General features: G+C 41.6%; 1 long non-coding RNA gene across 1 annotated transcript in view; it reads left to right on the forward strand.

Annotated features, from left to right (window-relative positions):
* Nucleotides 1-24,024, forward strand: part of LOC138288347 (uncharacterized) — a 164,497-nt gene that overhangs the window by 103,345 nt on the left and 37,128 nt on the right. Inside the window, exon 2 of the long non-coding RNA XR_011202376.1 lies at nucleotides 8,915-9,052. This is a non-coding gene — a long non-coding RNA (uncharacterized lncRNA). The remainder of the gene's footprint in view (nucleotides 1-8,914; nucleotides 9,053-24,024) is intronic.

Below are 24,024 nucleotides of genomic sequence, written 5' to 3' on the forward strand. Positions count from 1 at the left end.
CGGACCTCCATTCCATCTTATGTACCAGGTACTCTACTCCACTCTGACTGCACGGGTTCAGGTTAATGGCGTGGTCTCTGCCACCTTCCCTGATAGGCGTGGGACCTGACAGGGCTGTCCAATATCCCCACTCCTTTTCGCCTTGGCTTTTGAGCTCCTGGTGAGACTCCTGCGATGTGATTCTCTAATAAATGGGTATGGCCCACTGGACATGAGGACCGCATCGCACGGATGATGTCCTTCTATATCTTGCAGATCCAGCTGCTAGTGGCCCTCGCTGCCTTCGGATCTTGGACCTCTTTGCAGAGGCCTCTGGACTCACAGTGAATCCAACCAAGTCGATAGTGGTCCGACTGGCTCCTTCGGGAGACTGCCTAGACTGGTAAATCTCATTTCCAATCCGCCGCTTTAGTTTCTGCTACCTTGGCATTCTTGTAGCCTTCCTTCCCTCACTGACTTGGCCCCTTAATATTACAGCCCTCACCCGTAAAGTCATAAAGGATCTCCAGAAATGGTGAGCTCTCCCACTCAACATCATGGGATGGATTGCCTTGTATAAAATGATGATTCTACCCTGATTCCTTTACCTCTTGCAAACGTTTACAGACATAATTCCCAGACACTGGTTCAGAGAAATTGACTCAGTGGCAATAACATTTCTGTGGCAGGCCTCGCCGCCTCTTTCAGCATTCACAGCCTGTCACCCTTAAGATGGAGGCCTTGGCATAGCCACTCTATATATATCATCTGGCCTCTCAATTTCTGGTAATCAACGATAGCCTCTGTGGGGGTTGGGCTGATCCAGCCTATCAGATTGAGCTCATAACTCTAGGGTTCACCCGCATAATGGCAATACCTTATAGGGATTCTGTCTGAAATGACGTGAGTGGTCTTTGCCGGGTTGGGAGTGGCGCTCTGACAATCTAGGTAGTGGGCCAAACACATCCAGTAAACACCCCTATAGCATGGCGCCTGGCTGCAGGATGTGGCAGAGCTGAAGGAGTTAGGACACTGGGATGCCATCAGCATCACACTTCTAGAAGGTCTGTAGGAACACTCACATGTCTTCTTTCTAATTGCTCCAGCAGACATACTTTCTGTCTAAAACACAATTCCACAAAAAACCTACAGGTGCGCCATGCACTGCACGTACGCTTTAAACCAGACACACTGTTACCGGAGTTCCGCCCAATGGAAGCCAAGGTTATGATGGGCCCACTGGATATAGGCAGCGTGTCCCAAATTTACTGCACACTGGTCATCCTTGCTGGCGACACACTGGTTACTCTCCGATCCCGCTGGGAGGGCTGGGTGGGACCCTTGGAAGATGACCTGATAGCCCCTAAAGTATTGACCATCTCCTCACGGCCCTATCTTGTGCAGACATACTACCTCCAATGTGCATCCCTCACCTCTGATAGGTTATTCAATGTGAAACTTCTAGCTAACCCGGCATGCCCCTGCTGCTCCCATGCCCCAGCTGACTTCTTTCACAAGACACAGCCCTGTCCTGGTATAACCCGGTATCGGGAATCTGTGGTGGCAGAAGCCTCCGACATTCTAGATATCGAAATTGACATGTCCCCTCTTATGATCCTTCTGGGTATTTGAAAGGGATAGTAGGAAACCGGGCAGACCGAGTCTTCTTTGGGATAGCTCTACTGGTTGCCAAGTATGCTTTTGCTACACACTGGAAGGCCTTCAGGTCTGCCACACTGTCACAATAGAGACACAGACTGGACTGTTGTGCTGAACCGGAAATGCTGGTCTTTGAGGCTCGGGGATATCCAGCCAAATACGATAAAATCTGGAGCAGATGGAAAGTGAGCTCTGGCGCACCTGTGTTGTAGCAACGTGGACTGAGCGACCCACTATGTTAATTGTATGTACTACTGTCATTCGATTTATTTGTATTAGCAAAGACACTGATTATGATTTATGTCATGTTCCCAGACCACTTCTGACCTGTTATGACATTAATAAAACAATACAATTTGTTTATTAAAAAAAACACAGAAAAGAATTAAAACAAATTATTAAAATCTAATATAAAAAATAACTCAAATATTATCTACCAATAAAAAAATATATATATTATCAATTTTAAAATTTGCCATAAACACCCCACTTTTTAATTAAAATTATAAAATAAAACATAACAAAATAAATAATACATTGTAAGCCGCAAAACGAAAAAATTATGTTTTTAGAAAAAAAAAAAAAAGTTTAATTAAACTACCTTCACAAAAATATACCAAAACAATTAAACAACAATACCTCAGATAATGTTTAGTTATTAATTACAAACTTTAAAAATAATATTATTTTCTTAAATAAATTATTTATTAATAATAATAATTCAAAGCAAATATAACATTTTATCCACAAACGAAAAAAAACACTCAGGGCCTGATTATGACTTTGACAGATGAGATACTCTGTCACAAATGTGACGGATATCCCGTCCGCATATTACAACTTCCAAAAGTGGATGGCGGGATTTCCTATATAAACACAAACCAATTACAAATTCATAAAATTTCCAAAATTATTTTATCAAACAAGAGAAACACAAAAAAGAAACTATATATAATCCAAAATATGAAATTAATTATCAAAAATAATTCCACTCATTAATTTTGAAAAATATTTAAAATTGAAAAGTAATAGATAACTTTTTTATTGACATAATACATATACATTTAATATAATAACCCATATTAAACCATAAATATTTCAATAATAATCAGTACTTAAAATATACAAATTAACATTTTTAACATAAATTTGTCAAAAAATGTATTGTACAATCTTAAAATTTATAAGAACAAATACAATTTAAAACAAATCTGTTTACAATTTTTATTTTTAACAAACTATTAAAATATTTTTTTTTAAATATAAAAATAAACATAAATTAAAAATCTCCTCCCTTTCTCCTATAAACCCAACATTCCACTCTGTACAATTTTAAAAACGTACATTTACCTACTGAATTAAAAAGAAAAATACAACAAAATGAAATGGCATAAATATTACTTTTTACCATATATAAATATACAACCAAGAAATATTCAACAACAAAATTACATAAAACAAATTATGAACATAACACAAAAGCCATACAAACTGAACACACAATACGATATTATATACAATATTTTTGTTAATGGTATTTTTTACAACAATAATAAAAACAGTACTTAAACCGATATTTTACCTTTGATATTTATGTCCATGATAGTTTGGGCATCACAATATTCCTGCAACAATCTTTCTGTAGCACTATATTTATTTTCCAATATGTTGTCCAAACATCCTGTGATCATGATTTAATTGATGTAACAGAACTGTGTACCAATTGAAGACCAGACACATAGATGTTCCATTACAACAGGTTGACTAGATTCTTTTTGGGGATAGTTCTTGTCAGAGAGACCATTATTTGTACACTGAGAGCAGCATATGCAGTCTGCACTTTATCAAATGTTGTAGAAGCATCATACTTGTGTAATGTAACTTCAGCACAAGTAGCAGAATTATTGAATGGACTGAGTGTTACAATCAACACTGACATGGTGTGGTCAACGATTTTGGAGAATTGTGATCACAAAAGGATTTATGACATCTTCTGGTACCCCTCCCCATAATGAGACATACATTTTGGAATTGTTAATAGCATGCAAAAACCTAAAAAGATTTCTGTGTTCAAATGTGCCACTCATAGATCCCATGCTCCCACTCCCCATTCTATATATATAGGCAATGGGGGAGGGCCTGTTGAAGGCTTAGGATGGGGGGGTGCGGCCCGCCTTCCCTTTATATTAATATATCACCCCTGAGGGATGGGATCCCCACAGCCTCTCCAAGGTTCAGGGCTGCATGCCCCTTTCTACTTAATAATAATGTACAGGCTATGAGGAATGGGATCCCCAGGGGCTCTCCAAGGCTTAGGGAGGAGGGGTCGCACACCCGTCCTCCCCCAAAATATGTATGTGCCACCCCCATGGACCTTGGCTCGCTTGGGGGGTTTATTAAAAAAGGCAAGAGACAGCCTTTATTTTTTAAATCAGCACTGTGAATCCTCTACAGACGCGTTGTGCTGAATAAAAAAATATGACATTTGTGGCCCCAGACTCACCAGGAACGCCCTGCCCCCTATTTATTTTTTTAATTTATTTCCAGGACAGGGAACTCAGTCCTCGAGTCCAACAATGGCCAATCTTCACATCTTTATTGATGTGCTGGCAGCCAATCAAATCTTATTTTCAGATGTTTGGGCTCAGTGTTTCCTCCATCCTGTAAAATATACAACGTTTTGAGCCTTAATTACTCAACAACTAACACTACGGATTTACACCAAATCACAAAAAAGCATGCTTTCTGGATTAAGATCTATCTTTCCACCAAATTTGGTGTAATTCTGTTCAACAGTTTTTGCTGTTATCACTGTCCAATGAATGGGGTAAATGAATTGTGAGACCCCCCATTTTCATAGCCCCACTTGACTGATCGCCCTAAAACTTTGCTGAAAGGACCTGAAGTGAATGAGACTTTTTGGGAAAGTTTCATGTAGATGCTTCAAACAATGTCAAAGTTATTAGCAAGCCAAAAAATGCTTCTCCTATCGAAACGTGGTGCTAACTATAAAATCTCAATTGTGACCACCACTGGGTTATATATGTGCAGAGACAGGTATTTTCTTTTTGACACATAATGTTTGTGCACAATACTTCATAGTTAGAGTCTGTTTTCTACCTTACATTCAAAGATTAAAAGGTTTCTGAGGATTTTTAACACAAATGAACTCAGTCAAAGAAATTAACTATTCTTAAAAAACATGTTGAAGCTTTCAAATGTATCTTTAAAATTTGATATTAGATTTTTGATTTTTGTGTTTTAGTATTTTGTAGAAGAAGTATGGCAACTAACAATCAAAGTTGCTGCTCAAGTTTTGAATAATTTTATTAGATTTGATAATAATATTTCTAGATTGCTGATGAGTGTGTTTTGTTTCACAAGCTGTGTTTCACCAGCTGGGTACGATAAATAGGAGAAAATAGTTTGCTGCTGCATATAATGGTATAACAGACATAAAGTTAACACAGCAATAGGTTTTTAGGTAACTTTAAGGAGAAGGTCTACTTTAGTTTCAGAGGGTGTGACCTATTTTCAACATCCTCTGACTTAGGGCCTGATTGAGATCTTGGTGGATGAGTTACTCCATCACAACAGAGATGGATATCTTGTCCGCTCAAATATAAATCCCATTGTATCCTATGGGATTTATATTTGGCTGGACAGGATATCCCTTACCGTTGTGAACGGAGTAACTCGTCCGCCAAGATCTCAATCAGGCCCTTAGTCTTTGTCCTGCAATGTCTTTGGTAATGTTTTCCTCAACCAATATTTTTTTACGTCTTACAGATTACAACATCTCCTGTAAAGATCCTCCTGAAACTAAAGATTTAAAATCTATTTCCATTCATTTGAAAATTATAGTGCATTTTAATCTGATAACTGATAAGACTTACAACAAGTTTGTGTGTAAATTGAGCAACGAGGAGCATGAATTCATAAAACAGTATAATGAAAGAAAAGTGAGAACTAGCAGGAGACTGAATGGTACGAAAAGGGTGAAACGAAATTCACATCTTCAAGAATGCATCCTAGACAGAGAGTGGACCAGAAAAGGAAAGGAGTAATGTTCATGATGTTTAAGAAATATCATAATCCTGATTCAGTTAGATTTGTAGGTAAGAGTAAGTATAATGTGTTTTATGTAGTTGATTAACAGTTTCTAATTGGTGAAAAATCAAATGTGAGATGGATTTATTATGTTTGTGGCAAGACTGCTTATTTCAACCTCCCACGTAACTAGGGAATTGTTATCTTGCATTGGTTTTTCTGCATTTGTATCATGTGACGAATGAAAGGAGTGATATGGATCTTAAAAGACCAAAATGTGGCTTTGTACAGGTGTTGATTGAATTATTTGGTGTTTTGATTTCTCCTCTTGGTGTGGCCTTGAATCATGTGAAAATTAGTAAGTTGTCTATTTAGTTGATAGATTGACTACTAATATTGCTGGTGCATTACCTAAAATTAATGAGAAGCTTATAGCTATGCATGAATTGATTATGCAAAATCACCTTGCATTAGATATTATACTTGCAAAGGAGGGCAGAGTCTTCTGTGTGTTGAGGTTCAACAATGGTGTACCCTCAAACCTGATAATAATGTGTTTATTAAGAACATTGGTAGTCTCACTAATAATTAACATGAATCAAAAACTCTTGAAAAGCATGCTTTATGGGAATTAATCTGTGTGTGGCTCAGTGAGATAGGAAAGTGCTTTGCAAAGGTTGATGAATGGTTTGATAGCATTGGTGTGTGGGGGTATTCTTAGGGAGAAAGTGACTCCATTATCTTTATTTATGCATAATTGAACTCATTACTCTTGAACTGTTTTGCTCTAAAAGGGGTTCATTTTGTGGTGTGTGGTCAGAGTACCAGCAACATCTATAATGAAAAAAAGAAGTGATGTTGAAAAGGAAGAGATGGAGAATATAAAGGCTTGTGTTTATGATGAGATGAAGGCTTTAGATGAATCTAGAAGCAAGAGGCCAAAGATCATTGAAACTGTACTATAAATTAAAATTAGTGGGATTTTGATGATTGACTAATCAATCAGCGGAGAAACTGAGAAAGATGATTTTGATTTCTTTAAAATGTATGCCTAACATTACGAATAATTTTGCACTTAACGAAAAACAATGCACTTTGCTCTGTACTGACATGCTGATCTCGAAGACCTCCAGACGAAGTCTTTTGCTACATTCAAGGCTCTTCCTGCCTGTCCCACCATAGGCCTATTCATAATATGAGTCTGTCATTGTTTTGAGTATAACTAGATTTGTACTGACACATCCAATGACACTAGGTCAAAAGAAGTTATATTAATATCCATTTAAGTGGATGTTACATGATACTACATTACCTTTTGAATTCTGATTTCTCAATTTCTGTAATGATGTGCTCATCTTATCTTAACAATGTGATTTTCAAAAAGTATTTCATTATATAAGGACTCCAATAGGGAGGTGAGGCAAGTCTGGTATGCCCAGACATTAGAGAGCAGACCCTTGTCAGACTGTCTCTTGCTTAAGACTAAGAATATTTTTGCTTCATTTCAGGCTTTTCGCTGCATCTGAGTATGCTGTATGCTGATTTTCCGTACATTTTGAATAATATTTTGTCTTCTGTATTGCACTTTGACATTTTTTAATAAACCTCATAATTTCTAAACTTTACTGGAATTGAGCCTTCTTGGCTTAAGGCTTATTTGATTGACTAAGCTGAAATTTTTGCTGGCAGTCTATTATCTGTAAGGACACATTGCCTCATGTGATCTCACGGTTAACACCATCTCTGATACTAGGTAGCCTACTTCAAATTGATTATCTGATAAGTTAAGGTAAACAAGTTATTATGGGTTAGAGAAATGTTGTCAGCGATGGAGATGACAATCTGCATGTCATCCATAGGTGGCATATTGTTAAAACCGAATGATCTGCCCAGAGCAGCCAAGAAAACAAATTGCAGTTAAAAGGGTGGGGCTCAGGGCAGACCCTAATGGAACCCCCACTAATTATTACTGAGGGGGAGGAGTGAAATCGAGCTAAAGAAACTGATTGGGATTTGTCTGAAAGAAAATTAATCATGATATTAACGAGCAGCTAAATGCTGAATACCTTACTGAAAATGTATTTCTTTCGGTTTTTCTGAATTCATTGGTTTCGAGTTAGAAACAGCTTTTTGCTGTAAATATATGAACTGTTTATCCTATGATGCAATGTGACATTGTAATGTGTGGCAAGCATAGGTCAATTTAAAAAGTAAAAATGTGGTTAATGTGCGTGGTAGTCTCATTACAGCATATTTAACATTACTTTTGGCCAGCTCCAATCTCTGCCCTAAATGAAGGCAATGTGTATTTTTTTGCATATAGTTGTTTCATTTTATGAGTGACAAATCTGGCAATCGTACACGCATACTGCGATTTGCCAGCATTAATTATAACAGATTTATTTTCATACACTAAAAGTATATTTGATGTTTATTGTGCAGCAAAGATTCCATAGTTAGATTTAATTTCTCATTTCGAAGGACTAGATGTAATTAGTAATTTTGCGACAAAGAAGATGAATCTAAACTGGGCTAACAAAATCTTGTTTGTTTACATCCTGGGCAGAGAATAGCAGACATGCCAAATCACACTGTTCCACTGTGTGACACACGATCTAGGCACCCTTCACACGGTCACCAAGTAAGGAGCCAATATCACACAGTGGCAGGGAAAACTACCTGAAACCACTGTAAACAGTGGATTTCCAGCTTGTCAAAGGCTTTTAACTGCTGGTGACATCCATTAAGGGGCGTGAAAACACTCCATGACATCAGAGCCAGCCTTAGCAAGCTTTTCTTTGGAGGAGGAGGAGGAGGAGAGGATTTGGTGGCAGGCAGGGGCAAAAGTGTTCATGGCACAAGGCCGCATCCCCTCCTAGGCCTGAGCAAACTCCATACAAGTCTGTAATAGATGCATGCACTAAATCTCCTCACTTCAAGTGCCCCCCAAACAGAAGGCTTGTGACTAGCAAAAACGTGCCCAGCAGGGCAAACAATATTGCAAAGTTTTTTTTTTAAAGTTAACTTTATTTTATTTGGTAAAGTCGTCTTTTCTCAGTTTTTACTCGTTTTTTTTTGTTTTTACTTGTGGGCGCTGTTGTCAAAAGATGACAATTAACTTGTTTGAAATATGCGAGACCCATTGCATTGCAAATGCTTGTTTATTTTGCTTTTTGCACCATGGCGGTATGTTGTTAGATCATGTCGCTGCTTCTTGTCACCTCAGAGCGGAAGCAGGACCAGCCACCACCTCACCATGAAGAGTTCAGCGTGGAGTCATATGGACAGAGAGAGAGAGAAAAAGAGTGAGATAGAGTGTGAGCATCACCGTTTTTCTTTGGTGTCTGCGGCTGTCCACTTGAAGGTATTTGAGCGCTTTACATTAAAGACGACATTCATTTTTGGTAGGCACAGGGAATTACTGTGATTGCAAAATGTATCGAGCAGGCTCTTGTGTTATTACAAATGGTATTGCGTCCAGTTACATTAGAGAAGGAGACCTTCATTTTTTGTAGGCATAGGGAATAACTGTGATTACACAATGTATGGAGCGGGCCTCTGTGTTATTACAAACAGTATTGTGTCTTGTTTTGCATTTCGAGCAGTGGCGTCTCTCTCTCTCTGTCACTCTCGCTCACACTCTCTCTCACTCTCTTTCTAAAATAGTAATATAAAATCCACCATCACCAATAAGCAGGATTTTTTATTACCATTCTGGCCATACTAAACATGACCTGGTTATCCCTTTCTGATCAGAATCTACCACTCAAACAGTATATGAAGATAGCCCTAATGCTATCCTTTGAAATGGAAAACTAATTTAGGAGTTTTTCACTACCAGGACATATAAAACACACATGTACATGTCCTGAATTTTCCCTACACAGAATCCTGCCCTATGGGTTATCTAGGGCCTACCTTAATGGTGACTTGTATGTAGAAAAAGGAGAGTTTAATGCTTGGCAAATACTTTTAAATGCCAAATCGAAGTGGCAGTGAGACTGTGCACGCAGGCCTTGCAATAGAAAGCCTGAGACATGGTTAAGGGGCTACTTATGTGGGTGGCACAACCACTGTGGCAGGCCCACTAGTAGCATCCAATTTACGGGCCCTGGGCACATGTAGTGCACTTTACTAGGGACTTACAAGTAAACAAAATATGCCAGTTGGGTATGAGCCAATGTTACCATGTTTAAGGGGGAGGGCATATGAACTTCAGCACTGGTTAGCAGTGGTAAAGTGCGCAGAGTCCTAAAACCAGCAAAAACAGTGTCAGAAAAGTGGAGGGAGGCGGGCAAAAAGTTGGGGGATGACCACCCTAAGGCTGTCAGTTCTAACAAGTATAATAGCAAACTTGGCTATATTATTCTCCCAATGAGCAGTGGAAGTTCAAGTCTCTTCAATTCTGTCTTAGGTCTAGCTCCAGATGGCTGCTTAATGTGCTACCAACCACTGTTAGTACTTGGTAGCCGGCCACCAGCCGGACTCGGGCTGTGAGTACTGTGTCTGTTTTAGGATAACCCCACTAGTCGCCATTTGAGGTGGCCCTGCTGCTTCGCATCCCTCTCTCTCTCTGGCATGCATACCGCATCAGGAAGCTGGTTATCTTCCGAAACAAAGGTGAAACCTATTGGCTATCCCAATGCTTGATTTTACAGATGCTTTCATCTGTGCTATAAGACAATAGGTCTAATGTTTGTATGCCGAGTGTAACCCCACTCCTTAAACCATACAAACGTCAATACTGCAATTTTTTTTGTTTTTTTCATTCTGGTAAAATGATGCGGCTTGATATCAGTGCTACAGCTGCTCGTCTTGCACCACATCAGCCAAGCAGTTTTGGCCTCTACTGGCTACAGTGTCAGAAGTATAGCCAACAGTCTGAATAGGTAGCTAAAATCAGCTGATCACCACACAAAACACAGATTTCTCTCCACAGATCAGAGTAAGGGCATTTACGAGACACCTGCACTCAGACCGTGGCCTAAATGGTGTTTGTGTGGTATTGTGCCCAGCCGGTTTCAGAAGGCAAAAGATTGTGAAATTATCTCAGTAAGTTTATGACGTGCTTTTCAGTTACAAATCATTGTACCTGTGGAATACAGTTAAAGCTTGCTGTAGTAAAGAAAAAAATACAACCCATAGCGTACAGTTTCTAAGAGAATGAAACAAACTGGTTTCCTCTATTTATGCGATTGCATGATAAGCAATGTAAGGGCTCACACTAACTCGAAGTAAAGATTCATCTTTAATGTGTTAAAAACGGTGCATATCTCCTTTTTTATGTACACGCAGTAAAAATACAACACATTTAGTTATCTCCATTTTAGCCTTGGTGTAAATAAATTTATGTTATGAACTGGAGCAGATTAAGGCGGTGGGAAATGCTATGTGGCCCATATTTACAGGAGTGCTAAGTTTCGTTATCCGGTCACAGTAATTTTTCTGCTTTGAAATTAGAGTAGGGCGAGCATGCTGCGTCACAATTTACTTATGAAGTATGTTAATAAAACAGCCACAGCACATGCTGAACTGCCACGTGTGTTTCTGAAATGCACACGTGCAGAGTGAAATACACATTTGTTAGTCTCACCTTCTCGGAAGTGTTATCGCCAGGGCACCACTGAGGCCTGTGTTTCTGACAAGAAGGTTGTCTCGCAAGCGGAGGGCACCGCAGCCCATCTACGACGACATTCGCGGTCTGTAGTTAAATAAAGACCTGACCCTGTAGCAGCAGAAAGTAAGCGGACACTGGGAGCGTCACGTGACTTCTCCAGAAAATACCGAAAGCCACACGGGATCAAGCACTTAACATAGCAATGGGCTCACTGCAAAATGTCAATAAAATACCTTAAACACCCAGCATCGTGCTCTGCGATTAATACAAAACGGGGGGAGTATGCGGTACGGCTTCCACGGTGTACTTTCGCTGTGGCCCTGAAGGTGCAGATATACAAATACTATAAAACTGTACAAAGACAGATACTGTACTGTACTGTACTGTACTGTAATAGTATTTATATAGCGCTTATTACCCCTGACGAGGCGTCGAAGCGCTTTTCGGTGAGTAGCACGCTACTCTGGAACCAAACAAGAATTAGTGATGGATTAGTATCGGGAAAAATGAGTACAGTTTTAGTATCATTATGAGTTAATTTGAGCCGCGCATATGAGAGTTTGTTAGTTAGATTGACTGGAGTAATGGAGGGGTGGAGCAGGAAAGAAATCCAGAAGTGTTCATTGTGAGTATATCCTTCATTTACTCAACCCAAAGGCTTGGGATGAGTAAAGGGGGATGTAGGAGGGAAGAGTCTGTAGAAGGGTTAGGGAGATCACAGTAGCAGGGTGAGATAAATGAGGGAGAATTTAGTAGGGTTGTGTGGGAGGTCACGGTAGTAGAGTGAGGTTTGGTGAGTTAGATGTGGAAGCGGAGGGAAGAGCTTAGGCAGAGTTATTTAGGAGATAAAAGTAGTAGAAAGGATTTGGGATGAGTCAGAGTGGGAATGGAGGATAGTTTGATAGAGACAGGACATATGATGATGGGTAGATAAGTGTGATAGGATGAGAGCAGGGATTCATAGATATCTAGTATAACAACTCACCCAGGAGCCATGCAATGACCCACGAACATGCCAAGCACAGAAACAACATATACACATATGACACGATATGTCCACGGGTAACCGAAAGCCCAGGGGGCCAAGAGTTTACAAGGACGGACGCTAATAGGATATTGTGGGATAGGTAGAAACGTCAGAAAAAGCTTAGTTTCGGAGGAGCAGCAGCATGGGCAAGGCGACCAGGGAGTGAGTGCACATTGTCTGATGAAGTAAGAAGCTAGAGGTGATCACATGTTTCACCTTTGGGCTTCTTTAAAGTTCAGTGGCAGACTGCCAAAGTTGCAACCCACCTGCAAAATCTACCAGTTGCAAGGCTCTTTGTAGGTCTAGTGTTAGGGTGACCACCTGGCACTGAGGCACATTTTAGACAGTGATTGTAAAAATTCAGGACAAAGGGTCAAAATTCAGGGCAACATTACAATTTTAGAAACATTAGAAAAGGTCAAGTGTAGGTTCAATAATTCGAAGGTTAACAAACAGACAGTTGATACAAGCAAAACTGAAAAAAGGCTTAATGGTCTTTGGCGTGTATGATACATAGCAGTTGTTATAAAAAATTCACATGTAACTCGACTTATATAAAGATTTAAAAAATAGCAAAAACATGCACGCTAAGTAAACTTTGACAGCTGGCATAAGGGACAGTTGTCAGATGAAACTACCCCATTTACTATGAATGATAATACTTGAAGAAGTTCACATTCTCTTTCCTTGATGCTACGCCCTCCAAATTACTCCCAGTTTATGTCCAGATTTCACTTTTTCAGAACCCTAAAGCATATCATGAATTAATCGTATGTGCATGTTTTTGTTGAAAAATTTCCTTAAGCCTAACTAACTTTCATAAACAACTTTACCATCTCAACAAAGACTTTACTCTCTACACACACTAGAGAGATCACAACTGTAATGACAGTAATGGTCAGCATTGTTCATAATGTTTTCAGAATTGTTTGGCATCCAGGCATGGATGGGGAGTCTTGCCTTCTGAGAATAGATTTTACATCTCCAGTCTGTTCACAAGCATGCAGGTGCTCTAGTGCCGGTGCCTTAAATTAATCCTCTTCTGAACTGGCAGCCAGTCCCTGTCATGCACAATAGGTGACATGTGTACTCTCTTCACAATGCAGACTTCTTCCCTTGGCGCCAAATTCTAAATGTCACACTTTGGCAAACTCTGGCAGTGCATTGGTGGTTGTGCTTGTGGGGGAGGGCAGGAGCTGGGTCGCTCGTACCACTTGCCCATTGGCCTGTGCAGGGAAGACCTAGGTTGGGGCGTAGGTCCAGTCATCACTGCATAGGTTGATTGGCTCTTTGGAAGAACAAAGATCAAAAACAAGTGCCATGCATCCCAGGAAACTAGGTAATCAATTGCCCAAGGTCAGTCTAGGAAGCCAATACTAAATAACTCTTGTGCACGTATAAGGTCGTTCGACAGAGAGCATACTGTTTAGCATACACTAGGATTTGCTGGCCGACACATAAGCCAATCCAAGGTCAACATACAAACTGTGGCCTCAGTTAATGGTGGCATTCACTTCCCCGTTGCTAATTTGAGTTTTTATAAAGCATTTACTGGCCGTTCAGTGCCAATAGGGTCTTAGCTAAAGTCTACCTTCTTATTCGATGAAGCTGAAATATTGCAGAGCCAGGAATAAGAGTATTTTTTACAAGGAAGAGAAGTGGGCCTATTTCAGTTGTGTCACATTAGGCAAACAACTCATTTAATGCTTTAACAATGTGGCAGCGTTGCAGTTTCACCGTACCACTGTCAGATGCTCACTTGGATTGTATCACAAAAGCGTAAAAACATATTTGTGTGTCTGAATGAAGGCCTCCAATGCTCTGAAACAACTTTGTGTGCTGGGCACAGGCTTTCCTATAGGTAGCAGCAGCTTCTTTAAATCAAAGTCCAAGCCAGAAACCCTCAACCTCAGTCTGCTACAGAAAGCTGCAGCTCATCTAACACCACAGTTCGCTGAAGGGTTATTAATATATTCTCAATATATTGCTGAACAATATATTACTATATTGTTCAGCATGTGGACAGTATTCATGCAGAGTTTGTTCACATCTATCCAGTCGTCCATCTATCCATCCATGCATCCACCAGGATACACCCATCCATCCCCCCAGATCTACCCACTCACCAAGATCCATCTGTCCACCCTGCTCTATCATCTATCTATGCACTCTCAAGATGCATCCATGCAACTATTGGTCCATTCATCCAAGCACCCATTGTCCATTTATTCATTGATCTATCTATCCATGTACCCAGAAAGATCAATGCATTCACCCATCAAAAGATACACCCTTTAACCCAGGTCTATCCATCCATCCAAGGACTTATTCATCCATCCTTCTGTATATCCATCCATGCATCCAACAGGATTCACCTATCTGTCCATCCAGCTATCCAACCAAAAAGATCCATTCATTTACACAGATCCATCCATCCAAGCACTCATCCATCCGTCCATCCATCCATCCATCCAAACACCCATCGTTCATCCATCTATCCATCCATGCACCCTGCAGGATTCATCCACTAAGCCCAGATCCATCCACCCTGATCTGTCCATCATCCAAGCACCCACCCTTCCATCCATTCTTCCATCTATCCACCTTTGCACCAACCAAGTGCCACACATCCACCCATTGATCCACACACCCACAAAGATTCTTCCGTTTACCCATATTCATTCATCCATCCACCCAAGCACCTGTCCCATCCAGTCATCCATCCATCCATCCATCCGACCATCTGTCTAAGCATCTATGGAGGCACCCATGTCCATCGATTCATCTACCTACCATCCATTCATTAAGATCCATCTACTGAGAAATCCATGCTCCCGACCAATGCAACCAATTATTTAGCTATCCTCCCAATTACACATTCTCCATTCATGCCCAAACTCTCCAAACATTTATCAGTTCATAACATGCTCATCTATCTGTCCCTCTGTTCATCCATCCATTCATCAATCCAACATTTATCCACCTCAAACAATAATAATTGAAACATCAAGGTGCTAAAGTTAGATGACAATCTATATTAGTAAAAGTTATAGTGCCATATTATTTAACAGGAAAATAGTAAAAAAGTAAATTGTAAAACCATAATTAAAGCCAGAAAAAGGCCGTACAAGCAACAAGCTAGTGCTTTTCAAATGCCTTTCAATATTACTGTGTTTTGTTAAAATATTTATCTGTTCCGTTAAGTGCTCATTGATCTTTGACGCTGTACTGATAGCCAGTTCTGATGCCTGCATCACGTAACTGTCAGCTGCATGATGAACCAGAGAGCTGTAAAAAGTAACAGTATTGAAATTAGGGACAAATGCTGTCTGCTATCAGATCAATAATAGACAACGAACATCCGACTGACATTACAGACCGTCCGAGTAATTTACAGACATTGGCCACCCTATCTGGTGTTAGCCAAGACCTTTTCACTTTACCTAAATTACATGTATAATATACATAAAGTGGTTTTCAGCCAGCCATTTATTTCCATTGGTCTGTTATTGTTTTCACTACAGCACAGAGCATGCAACAGTGGACCAGCGGGCCTGTCCACATCAGCCACCAAAGGCCAACCACTGTGAGTGATGGCATTCTGGTCTTTCACAAGAAGCTCTTCCACACACAAAGCAGTTGCCTTCAGTGCCAGGGACTCATATGGCAATGTGAGCTTTTTGAGACCATAACATATTCTCAGATCTAGCCATTGTTTTATTTTATATTGACAAGAGCAGGCTGTAGCTCTGGGTGGTGCCCGGTGCAATAATCTTTTTTTGGTGCCCCCCATGACCTACTTCTCCATGAATTCCCTCACTACCACTCTCCAGCAGTGCACCTCATGTCCCCATAGCCTCTCTTTGACATACATTTCATTTTTTTATAGCGCTACTCAAAGTTCACTTAAACTCAGTTCTGTGATCTGCATGGTACACGTTCTTTGCAGCAGGCAAATTAACCCTCTGCTCCCCTTGTGATGAGCAAAAACTGCCCCTAGACAAAATTCTGATATCTCACCACAAGGAACAATAATCACCAGAGTTATCTCGACATTTTTATAGTTACCTGAAGATTGCTGGATGCACAAGGAAGTTCACATGCATTTAAACCAAAAGTCAGCTTCCTCAAGATTGATGCTTTTCATACAACACAACAAAACAAAACAAGCATTGAAAATCTACCAACAGCATGGTTTCATATCAGGCAGAGGCACAGACACACTAATGTAAAGACTTCACAATATCAGAATCTGTGAAAACGCTTTAAAATGGATTTCTTCTCATCTCATAGACATAGGGCCTCATTATGACCCTGGCGGCCGGCGGTAAGCTGGCGGTAACACCGCCAACAGGCTGGCGGTGTACCGCCAGTGTATTATGACTGTGGCGCATTACCCATGGCCATAACGCCGGCCCCTCCATCATAATCCCCAACCGCAGCCTGTCTGAAATGCTGGCGGTAAGGGGGACTCGGGGTGCCCCTGGGGGCCCCTGCACTGCCCATGCACTTGGCATGGGCAGTGCAGGGGCCCCCAGGCACAGCCCCATCGCGCATTTCACTGCCCAAATTTCAGGCACTGAAATGCGTGATGGGTGCTGCTGCACCCGCTGCACATCAACATTGCCGCCGGCTCTATTATGAGCCGGCTGCAATGTTGATGTGACTTTTCCCCTGGGCCAGCGGACGGAAACGCTATTTCCGTCCGCTGGCCCAGTGGAAAAGTCATAATAGGGAGCCACAAATACCGCCAGCACTGGCGGTATAGAGGCGCCCGCGGCTTCGGCTGTCTTTTAGAAAGACCGCCAAAGTCGTAATGAGGGCCATAGTGTAGTCTATCTACCCCCTTTCAGATCATTCCTTGCACACAACACTGGTGTTCCTCACAGTTCCATAATATCCTCTCTATTATTCAACATCTACCTACCCACTTACCAAAATCTGATCAAAACATACAACATCACTAGTTACAACTATGTAGATGACACCCAAATCATTTACAAAATGGATACCCCTGCAGACTTTTACAAGTCAAAACTCGATGATTGCCTTTGTGCCACAAATATATGGAGATTGAATAACCATATAAAGCTCAATAATGTAAAGACAGACATTATGACATGTGGACAATAGCAAACCTACCAGCCTACTGCCATATGTCCTAAGGAGCTTGAAGCCCCTCCAAAAACATCAAGAGAAGTTAGAAACCTAGGAGTAGGCATGGATTCAGACATATCCTTGATACTGCATGCCAACAACGTCACAAATATTGCTTTCTACACAATAAAAGCACTACGTCCCACCTTGCCAAACCTTGCACCCCAAAATAAATTAAAATCCATCCACACCCTCGCAACCAACCTATACCTTGGCGAACGCACATCCATATTTGCAAGATACAACTTATCCAGAATGCTGCTGCAAGGCATCTTCTCCTCTTCACCCAAGAGAATGCATGACTCCAGTCCTGGAGTCTCTCCACCTGCTACCTAAGGCTAGAAGGGAAATGTTTAAGGCACTCTGCATTGTCAAGTGAGCATCCCAAGAAAAAGGTCTGCTATATATACCAGTTAAAATCAAGCAATACAAACCAGAACACTATGCTCTAGGCTTGCATCACTCATAATCATACCACCTGAAAGGATGAAAATCAATGGATAAAAGGAAAATCTAAGTTTATTAGCAGCAGTACAGTACACCCCAGTGTTATCACAAGCTGATCCACTGGTTGCTGCAACATTCCAGTAACAGTGGTATAGAACAGCACTCAAACATAAAGAAGAGCAAACATACAATTAAAGCTGTACCCACCAGTAAAATTAACACATTTATCCCCTTAGCAACATAATGAAAAAAAATGGAAATAACAATAAATTATACAAAACTTTCGTACTTCATTGGCGGAAGTCTATTTCTGCATGTCTTTTGTACTTTTGAAGCTACAGAGTCCTCTGCAACATCACAGTTTTCTGTTTCAATACCAACGTCACACAAGAACCCACTGTGCAGGAATTTCCTACCAAAATACCCTTGTTCAAACTACTAGATCCATTATTACATGCAGAAGACTTGTTAGTCTTGAGTAAAAACTGGGTACCCTCCAATCCATGTCACTTGGCATACCTTATTTAAGCTATTGGGTTCCTGATTGAGGAGGGCAAAGCCCTATCCAAGCACCAACTACAATCCTTGTTAAGTGAAGTCACAAGGAAACTCCAAATTAGCCTGTGCTGAATCCTCTGGTAGCTTGGCACAAAGCAGTCAGGCTTAACCTAGAGGCAATGTGTAAAGTATTGATGCAGCACATCAAGCAGTAATAAGGTGAAACCAAAACACACCACACCACGCCACACCATATTAGAAAACTGGAGTACGTTTTAATAAATAAAACAAGACCAAAATGATAAAAAAGTCAAATTGTAGAACTGGAGATAGGCAATTTTAAAGATTTAGGTGAAACTAGCACCAAAAAGCACAAAGCACCACCTGTGATTATCTGGTTGTGCCAGACCAGGACAAAGTCTCAAGATCAGGCTGACCATGATGGAGTACAGGCCAGCTACAGGGGCCCACTTAGGCCTGCTGAACAACAGTACCTGAAATCCTGGCAGCGGAGTGTTACCAATGTCAATGGTGTTAATGATGCGTTGCGCAGCCATGGCGATGTGATGTTGAGGTCAGAGATGCGGCATACAGTGTCATTTCCGGGGAGTTGCAAGGGTTAAAATGTGAAGTCCTGCATCAAGGATGGATAGCGTCCTGGCCAACGAAGCTGCAGGGCTTGAGATGCCAAGTCCTGCTTCGTGGTCGAGGCTGCCATCGACGATGTGCTTGCAATGCGAGGTACCCCATTGAGGATGCGTCGCACAGCAGCCGTTCTGATGAGATTGCGAGCTGTGAATCTGATGTAAAGTCTTTGCATTGGGAGAGTTCTTTCAGCAGTGCTTTCTCTGGTGGTCCTGGGTCCTTCTCACCCAGGCAAGTGGGCAGCAGGGCAGGAGGTCTACACAGCAAGGCAGCTGTCCTTCAGGGCAGCACTCCAGCAGAGTGGCAGTCCTTTTGCTCAGCACAGCAATCCTTCCTGGCAGAGTCTTCCACAGGTCCAGAAGTGTATTGAAGAGTTGGTTTCTGGGGTATAATATTTATACCTGATGCCTTCTTTGAAGTGGGAGAAACGTTAGGAGCATTCCCTCTAAAGTGCCCAGGTTTCCTGCCTTCCTTGCCCTGGCTCCAGACTAACTACAGGGAGTATGCAATATTTTGTGTGAAGGCAGGATAAGCCTATCCAGGTGTAAGTGCGGCTGTGCCTAGCTCCGCCCTCCCATCCTGCCAGTGATGGTCCATCCAGGCACACATAAGCTCTCTAGTGTGTGTGGCTGTGTAGGAGGAGTACACATAGACCCAGGGGCATATTGATACTCTGTTTACGCCGAACGTGCGTCAAAAAGTTTGACGCACATTCGGTGCAAACCGTGCACCATATTTAAACTTTGATGCCCGAGCCCGCAGACATCAAAATTCCTCAATGTGAGTCATTTTTTGGATGCAGGAAACTGCCTTGCGTTAATGACATGCAAGGTAGACGTTCCCGCCCAAAAAATGACTCTAAGGCGAGTGCGCCTCATTTATACTCCTGCGTCATTTTAACGCACAGGAGAGGACGGGCCTTAAAAAACAGCGCACAGCCTCATGTGCGCCGTTTTTTTATGCCTGGGTCAGGGCAGGCGTTAAGGGACCTGTGGGCTCACTTCCATGGTCTCATCAATGGTTACAGCCATGACAAAAACATCGACATATAACCCAACTCGTTACTTCTATTTTGTCTCTGTTTGCGAGATTTGGATCTCTGTTGTGATTGGGACAGATCCATGCAAGAATTTTGAGTAGGTATTGGATACATTGACATATGGTGGTGATGATCTTGACCAAACCATTCAATGTCCATGTATTACTGAGATTTAAGTTTGCGAACCCATAAAACTCCAATATTATGATATTGCTTTGTTTTTGAAATACAAGTTTATACAATTTCTACACCTGCTGTGTCAATTGGTTTGATTGATTTAATCTATCAAATAGTATGTTTGATTCCTCTGAGATGTTATGCTTGGACATCTAAGAGCTCGCAATTATTTAGATATATAAGTATTTAAGTTTAAATAAGTCCCTTGTTGGCATTTTTATTTGTTCAATATTTGTACCCAAGCCTACAACGGCATATTGGGTTGTCCTTTTTTGTATATCATTTATTAATTTTCTAAAAGTGGCATTTTCTAAATTGTAATTCAAAAGCTGGCTTTACCATAAAACAGGATTTTTCATTACAATTCCAAAGACACCAAAACATGAACTGTTTATTTGCTTCCATTGTGAAGATATCCTTATTAAATGTAATAAGATAACTCCAGTGTTATCTGATGGGAGAGGTAGGTCTCGCAATAGTGAAAAAAAAATTCAAGAGTTTCTCTCTATTAGGACATGGGAAACCTGAAAGTACATGTCCTACTTTTTAAATACATTGCACCCAGTCCTGTGAGTTGTTTAGGGTACTGGAGCATTTCAGGTATGCACTAAACAAGGTTGACAGATCTTTTCACCCTAGCTAAGGAGTAAGAGAAAGTTAACATCACAATTTAACCAACATTTAAATTTACAGTATGACCAATTTGGCCATGCAAGGAAAACCCAAGTCCGAAATAAAGTTAAAGGGTTTTATTACAAACGTATACACAAGTTATTATGGATGACTCTCAAAACCAAACTATAAAGATATAATATTGCCAGAGGATGGCCCAAACAACGGAAAAAGTTTAGGTGCACTAACATTAAACATACTAAACACTCAATAAGAGCATTGCAGAATAACAGAATAAGAGCTTGATGTTCAGAAAACAGATGCTGACCAACTCTCTTGAACATGAAGGTAAGCTAAGAGTTGTCTGAGTTAGCTAACTAAACAAAAGGAAGTCCCTAAATTAGAAAGTCACCAATTGACATGTTCTGGGCTACAAAACATGGAGACAAAAGGTAAAAAGAAAAAAAAGGACAAAAAGAATTTGGAAAAATGACATCTGGGGCAAAATGAAGCTAACTTAGTTTGGCAAAAAGTATGTAAAAAGAGAAGTGTCAGCATCTCAGAAGCTCGGCTAAGAGTCTTCTCACTGGGTGAGGGGAAAATGTAAGTCTTCTCTATTATCATTTGGGAAAGTGCAGGGCAAAAGCAAAGAGGTCTGTACCTCTCAAACTCCAAGGAAAAGTAGGGTCTCAAATCCAACTGGAAATGGTAAGTTAAAGTCCAAAGTGAATGGTGATTTGTCCATCTGTAATGCCATATGAATCAAAAGATGTTTATTGTCCAATCATAGCACATCATGTGACATGTATCTGTAACATCAGGAAAAGTTCCCAAATCCATCATAGGAAGGCATCCATCTTTGCTCTCTTGTACAACTTTGCAACAAATTTAGAATTGGGTCCATGTTTACATTCCTTGTTTCTCGATGTACCATTTTCAAGGTTACTTTCGCTGGCTCTCTATGAGTAAAACAGTAGCAGATCTATTTCCAAACTAATGTGTTATGGGAACGACATCTGCAAAGAAATGACACGTTAGCAAAACAAAACAGCTTTCTCACATTCTATGAGACTGGGGCCTAGCAGGCCTTTAACAAAACCTAAATAAAGCATAATTAAAATAGCACACTCTATCCAAGTTAAGCAAATACATATAAATGTTTCAAACATAAAGTAAACATTAATAAATCTCATCTAATTTAATGTTACAGTAAATCGCAACAGTAAAATAACGTCAAATAATGTCAATATGTATGATGGGGAACTACAAATTTTTAATATTGGCATATGCCGTTTAAATCATTTTCATAAAGAAATTCATTATTGTTTCAATAAAAACTATTTCTTAACATCATATGGAAACACATGGAATCAAAATAACTGATTATACTTATATTAAAATGGCTGTACCACATCACATTAAATCACTAGTCTACTGTGAATGCACCTTGGGGTGTGTGGCTAGTCGGCTAAGATGGTGAACGCATGAAAGCATCGCTCCGCTCTGGCCCAGGCTCTTATCCTGAATACCCATAACTGTGGGGGCCCATCCGACCCTGGCATAGCTTGAGGAATATTGCGGATGCTGTGAGCTGCTGAGCCAGGTGCGTGAGACCAGACTTGGGCGCAAGGAAACGATACCTGGAGAGGCCTGAGGCCTGGACTGACGTGGCAGCCTAGGTCGGGCCTGCCGTGAGAGGAGGGCCTGCAAGATCAACGGAAGAGTGGGGGCAAGCTGGCAGGCCTGAGGTGCGTCACTCCAGATGGACCAGACTTGTTTGGTCCCGTAGATGCCGGCAAGCTGTAGCTGTGGTGATTGATGGAGTGGTGCACGGCGGAGTGCGACTGAATGCGGACTTGCAGCTGCAGATCCCCGAGGTGCGGCCTTGCTTGCCTGTGCGGTTCGCCTAATGCTGCAGGCCTTCCTCAGAGGCCCCCAGAGGGAAGATCCCCCTAGACAGAGGGGCCCCTTCCAAGCTGCCTATTTTCTGATACAGATCTGGGCTCCCGACTGCTTTTGTACTGAGACTGGGCAGTGCAGCTGAGACACAGGTGATGGGGCTTGGTGGCTACTGACCCATCTTGTGGCCCCACCCACTGAGCAAGTGACGTTTCCTGAAGAGTGGTGAGGGGGTGATTATGATCGGACATAGGGGGTAGCCCCCTCTCTTAATACCTTGATTCATGGCTGGTGGATGCGGGACCTTCATTTAAAGCGTGGAGAACGTTGACTTGTCCTCCTCAGAACATACTGCTGCTATGCCCGGCTTAGCGTGGGGTCATACAGAACTGTTCCTGCCGCCTTTACCACAGACCCCTGAAGTGCTGCAGTGGAAAGAACCCCTGAGCCCATATTTGACTGGCTGCTAGTAGGTCAGCCCCGATGTGAATTGCGTGGGCTAGCAGCAGCGAAAATTTAATGTGACCCGGTTCCTTATAAGAGCTGGCTAGTGGAGGCCCGGACTGGCTCGACAAGGACACAAGTCAGGAGGCGACCAGGGCTGACAGAATGAACTTGGTGGGGGTACTGGCAACTCCTGACCAACAGTGGGGACCCCCGATCTTGCGGCCCACTTAGTGGCAAGACTCAGGTGCCAGGGAGACCCGGGGATCAGACCAGCACCTTCTCCACATCTAGAGTACCAGATGAGTAAACTGGGTTGAAGTGATGGACTCTGTCCTGGCTTGGCAGCCTAACTACGTACTCCCCAGCCACAACACTAGGCTGACTCACATCACTCACATTTCTGGAGAGGGCATCCCTGCCTCCCGACTGCCGCACCATGAACAGGACACGGGTAAGCTCAGACCCAAACAAGCAGGAGCCCAACTGAAGGCGATAGACAATGCACCACCCGTGAGGGGAGAACCTGGGGATCTTGAGTAAACTGCCTCCCCAATGCAGCAGCAATATGATAAAATACTGGTCGCTATTGCTGACATAAAGACTGCCCTCCAACAAGAGGTATGCGCAGGCTCGTGGGATTGGGACTGTCGAGGGGAGAGCTTCGCAAGCTCACACATAGGGTGAAAAGTGTGCAATCAGGGATCGAGGAACTGCACCCAACACAGCTGAATATAGAATGGCAGATCAAGGCCCTGTCAGACAGTACACACA

Source organism: Pleurodeles waltl, chromosome 4_1 (assembly GCF_031143425.1).
Source record: "Pleurodeles waltl isolate 20211129_DDA chromosome 4_1, aPleWal1.hap1.20221129, whole genome shotgun sequence".
Lineage (NCBI taxonomy): Eukaryota > Metazoa > Chordata > Amphibia > Caudata > Salamandridae > Pleurodeles > Pleurodeles waltl.